This window comes from Etheostoma cragini, chromosome 6 (assembly GCF_013103735.1).
Source record: "Etheostoma cragini isolate CJK2018 chromosome 6, CSU_Ecrag_1.0, whole genome shotgun sequence".
NCBI classification, from domain to species: Eukaryota; Metazoa; Chordata; class Actinopteri; order Perciformes; family Percidae; genus Etheostoma; species Etheostoma cragini.
Window position 1 is genome coordinate 16,357,580 of NC_048412.1, and position 5,455 is coordinate 16,363,034.

The 5,455-nt window shown below is 37.4% G+C and overlaps 1 protein-coding gene across 1 annotated transcript in view; it reads right to left on the reverse strand.

Annotated features, from left to right (window-relative positions):
* The window catches only part of alg2 (ALG2 alpha-1,3/1,6-mannosyltransferase), a 66,539-nt gene that overhangs the window by 14,815 nt on the left and 46,269 nt on the right, over positions 1-5,455 (reverse strand). The gene's annotated exons all lie outside the window — the stretch shown is intronic.

Consider the following 5,455-nt stretch of genomic DNA (forward strand, 5'->3'; position numbering starts at 1 on the left):
ATAGAGGCTGAGCAAAAGAAAGAGGTAAAACAATGAGAGAAGAAGAGAATGTGTTGGATAGATATATGAATAACTTCAGGAAGATGGAAACAGGTGGAGACAATCTACGGTAGAAATTTAACAGGTCTATTGCGATATATGCAAAGGACTTAAAAGAATGGAACAAGGCCGAGTCTAAACTAAACACAAACATAAGAGCTGACTTAAAACCTTAAAGGAGATGGAGAGGAAACCAAACATGATGAGAACATGTTTTGGTTCAAATGGCGGAATATACTATAAATGTCAAACTCAAGTGAGTGTGTGTGTGTGTGTGTGTGTGTGTGTGTGTGTGTGTGTGTGTGTGTGTGTGTGTGTGTGTGTGTGTGTGTGTGTGTGTGTGTGTGTGTGTGTGTGTGTGTGTGTGTGTGTTGTTTATGTACAGTGTATTTTTAGGTGACTGTATTTTCCACTCCTTGTGCAGTACTCCTTGTGCTCCAGGGCAGCAACAGAGGGGAGAGGTGAGGAAGAGAGAGGGAGGCAATGAAGCTGGGGATCACCTGGCTCCTGTGTAATAATCATTCTCACTAAAATATAGTGATGTAGTGGTCTAAAAGATATTCTAACCATGTTTTCAGATTATTTTAGCACTTAATTGTTTGTAAATGGTTGCAATGTTTGTTAAATTAATTTTGCATTACAGTCTAAAATAATGCTAGGCCGATTTTCTTTTATTTCAGCCAAAGAATATAAAACCACATTATTAAGAGAAATAGTCCAAATGATACATAGTCTTTCTTTTGAAGTTTTTCTCAAAGACACAGTGAAGAACTTTCATTTCTGAGTCATATTCATCATATTCTTGGCTTGTGTATCTGTGCTGCTCTCCAAAATCGAATACATCCTGCATTACATAAAAATAAAACAAAAATTCTGTGATGAATATTCTGAATGTAAAAGAGCAAAAAGAAGTGTCTAACTGTGGTGAATGAGATGAAATATTTATTTTTGTCTCCAAGAAAATGATCCTGTCAGATCTATGGTCTTGGCAGGAATGTGTGTGTTGACTACAGATGCTTGGATTGGATGTGGTTAGTGGTTACCTCCAAATTTCAAGGGAACATTTATTCTATTGTTTAATACAAGATGTTTCATTAATACATGCCAGCATTCAGAATATCTCTATACTCTTTCTCTGCACTGTACACTACAGGCGTGGTGATTTTGTGGTTTATGATTTAATAAGCTTTCCACAGAATGAGCATCAGAGCTGCAGCGCTGATGAATAAGGAAGGTCGGCTTCATATACAATGTGAGTAGCCTTTAGTCAAATGTCTGGACAGTCATGGAACATGACTCTTGTTGACTTTAGTTTATTTCATGTCATAACTTTCATATAAACTAATAAATAACATCTCTCACTGAATAAAGTAATGAATGATTTAACATTGTCTAACTCTGCTGCTGTGCTTCCAATTCCACTAAATAGCTTTCCTTGTAAAGGCCACTCTGGGGCAGTGGGGAAAAAGCTGTAAACATAACACACAACACAGACCAACATTAGCATTTATTGGAAGTTGTTTGTGTCAAATCTAAGTTCAATATTCACTCTGCTTTTAGCTCTACTTTTGGTCTCCCCCAACTCCAGTAGCTCTCCAACCGCTAAATGCTCCATTATGTTCACCAGCTAGCAAGCTGTCGTGAACAGTTACCTTTTGTGCTGGGTAGGTAGAATAAAGTAAGGCAAGGCAGCTTTATTTGTATAGCACATTTCAGCAACAGGGCAATTCAAAGTGATTTACAGAAAAAGATTAAAATTAGAAAAGTTACAGTGCAGTACAAGACATTAAACATTATAGAGCAGTTAAAAACAGTCAACATAAAATGTGAAAATAAATGTTACATTGCAGTGTACAAAATGAAACATAAAAGAGCAGTTAAAAACAGTTAAATATATAAAAGCAGATAAAATAGCCAATTTCAGGCTTATACTATGGGACAATGTATAAGCCGCTGCCCCATACACGTTATCAGAGCGCAATAACCATTTTGTTGAAACCCAAACTTTGTTGAACAAATGGTACCAAAAAACTCAGTTCACTTTAATATTTGTTTCAGCCAAAAATAATGATAACTTCCCCTTTTCGTTGTTTAATCAATGAACGATTATTTGGAAACCCAAACTTTGTTGACCACTACGGTAGCATTCTACACAGGCAGAATCATATATCTTTACTATCTCATCCACCATGGGCCCCGCAGGATCATTTCACTTTGTACTCTGGTTACCCATACCACAAGTGGAAGTACTTCTCTTTACACTACAATTTAGTTGTCACTATAAGGCTCAGTTTCATCACAGCAAACTTTGTAAAACCCAGAACAGCTCCAACTGTTTCTTGTAGATTTTACCATAAAATCTATGTCACACCTGCGTTGGAGAAATTCTCAGAAACGTATTTGTTTCCTGTTCAGAAATACCCCAGTATGGCCACAACCCTAATCTCACAAATTCTTAACAAAAACATCCCAAAAGGCACCAAGTTACTTAGTTCACTTCAATATTTGTTTCAGCCAACAATAATGATAAATATTTCCCCTTTTCGTCACTTAATTGTTTAGAACATATTCCTCAGAACAGTCAAATCACTGTCTAATCAAGTCATTTTATTTTGATCTTACCCTTGCTGATTGTCATACAGTTTCAACAAAAATGAACTTCCGTATAAAAAATGAGCAATCATTTAAACAAAGGCAACATCAAAAAGAAAGGTCTTCATATACAGTATGTGAAGCATAAAAACTGAACGCTGCCTCCCCTTGTTTAGTTCTGACTCTGGGGACAGAAAGCAGACCTGTCCCAGACAACCTGAGAGGTCTGGGTGGTTCATAGTTCAGTAGCAGATCAGAAATGTGTTTTGGCCCTAAACCATTTAGGGATTTATAAACCAGCAGAAGATTTCTGGCTTTGTCTGTTGTTTTTGGCATTGTTGTTTGAAGCCGAGTGCTGACTTTCAACCGTTCCGCTTTTGCTCCAAAAACAACCACCTCAGTTTTTCCTTTTTGATTAATTAAGAAAGTTCTGGCACATCCAGTCGTTAATTTGTTCAATGCACTTAGTCAGTTTGTATTGATTGTACAATAGTCCCTTGGCAATAAGGTTATGTAAATTTGTAGGTTGTCTGCATAGCTATGGTAACTCATTTTTTTGTTTTCCATAATCTGAGCCAGTGGAAGCATGTAGATATTAAACAGAAGAAGCCCCAGAATGGAGTCTTGGGAAACTCCGCACATCATATTTGTATGCTAAGGTGCATAGTTACCTATAGACACAAATTAATCCCTATTCATTAAGTAGGATTCAAACCAGTTTAGTACTGAGCCAGAAAGGCCAACCCAGTTGTTCAGCCGGTCTAGTAATATGTTGTGGTCGAACGTATCAAATGCAGCACTGAGATCAAGTAATTCTAAGATTAAATGTTCCCACTATCTGTGTTAAGGTGGATGTCATTAAAGACTTAACAAGAACCATCCCAATGCTGTTGTCAAAAACCCGACTGGAAGGCATCAAAACCTTCGTTTAGTGACAAGAAATGGTTGAGTTGTTGAAAAAACGCTTTTTTACTAATTTTACTTAAAAATGTAAGGTTTGATATTGGCCTATAGTTGATCACTAGTGCTGTGTCTAGATTGTTCTTTTTTAATAGTGGCTTGATGACTGCAGTTTTCAGGACCTGTGGGAAGATACCTGAGAGAAGAGACGTGTTTACAATCTGTAGAAGATCAGAAGACAAACAATTTGAAACCTTTTGGAAAACGCCCTTTGGTACAATATCGAGGCAACAGGACGAGGTTTTCGGATGTTGTTTAATGTCTTCTAGGTTTTTATGGTTGATTGTTTGAAATTGTGTTATATTGGTATTTGTTTTGCCTGGAAACTGTGACAACACATATCCTGTACTTAATATGGAGGTACTGACTCTTAGTCTAATTTTCTGTATTTTGTCTTCGAAGAAGGAGGCAAAGTCATTGCAGGCCTTGGTAGATGAGTTCAACTGATACTGGTACTGAAGGGTTTGTTAACCTATCGACAGTCGCAAACAAAGCACAAGAATTATTATCATTTCTGGCAATAATGTCAGAGAAGAAGGACCGCCTTGCATTGCTTAGTTATAAATTATAAATGTAAAGTCTCTCTTTAAAGGTGTTGTAACGGACCAGGAGATTAGTTTTTCGCCACCTGCGTTTTCAACACTCTCTTTTTTCAATTCTCATCAGTATGATATTTCTCCAAGGATATCTTTTCTTACCAGAGACAAGTGGGAGCAATGGCATCGATAACATTTGTAATTTTACTGTTTAAATTATCTACAAGCTCAGTGACTGAGACCCCAGAGAGGGCAGGGTGGAAAAGCTGAATAAATGATTCACTGGTGTTTTCAGTAGTATATTATTTTGTGATTATCTTTGTTTTGACACTTTGGGCACCAAGATAGTGCCATTAAAGAAAACACAAGAAAGGATCTGAGAGAGCAATGTCAGTCACCACAACCTTGTAAATGTTTAGACCCTTGGAGATGATCAAGTCCAGAGTGTGCCCCTTATTGTGTGTAGGCTCTGTCGCATTGAGTCAGTCAGTCCATAGTTCTCAAAAACACAACAGAGTTCTTTAGTCCCTCTATCCTGGGGGTTGTCAACATGAATGTTAAAATCACCCGCAACAATTACACAGTCAAAGTTAACACAGATTATAGACAGCAGATAAAGTAGGTTTATCAGAGCTGTTTTTGCTGAAAACAGCTGCTTGTTGCATCTGGAACTGACACTGATGAGAACAGTGTGTTTGTGTGTCTTTTCAAAATATACTGTCATTCATAATTCTCCTGCAGCCGATGTTGCTTTTCTAACCTCTCACCCAATACCTTCCTGATCTCTTTCTTTCTCACTTGCCTAACTGCAGGGAATTCCATTATGATGCTTAAATGTAAATCATGAGTGTTTAGGGAGCTTCTGTATGTGTTTGAGATCATACACATGTCAAGGCCCCAAGCAATAGAGTGGATAATAAGGAATGACAGACCACTCCTGCAGTAGTAATTCTCTGATAGCCTTGGGGTGAGGTGTTGGTTTGGGGGGGCTTTGGTGTGATGGGAAAAAACTGATAGGAGCTTATTCTTATTCTGTTACATGCACTCTTGTTCTTTGCTTTCCCTACTTCCTCAGCCTTTCTTACAGTACCATGCAGTACACCACTGCAAAACACTCCATTATAAGTAAAAGTCCAGCATTCAAAATCATACTTCATAGGAAATAAAACCATATTGTTTTACTTAAAGCTCCATTGTGTAATGTTTGGAGTTGATTCTTAGTTAAAAAAAAACATTTGTTTTTTCACAAGTATGTTCTCATTTATGTGTAATTACTTCCACCAACTAATCACTAATCACTAAGTATTCGCATAAGCGTAGAATCTGCC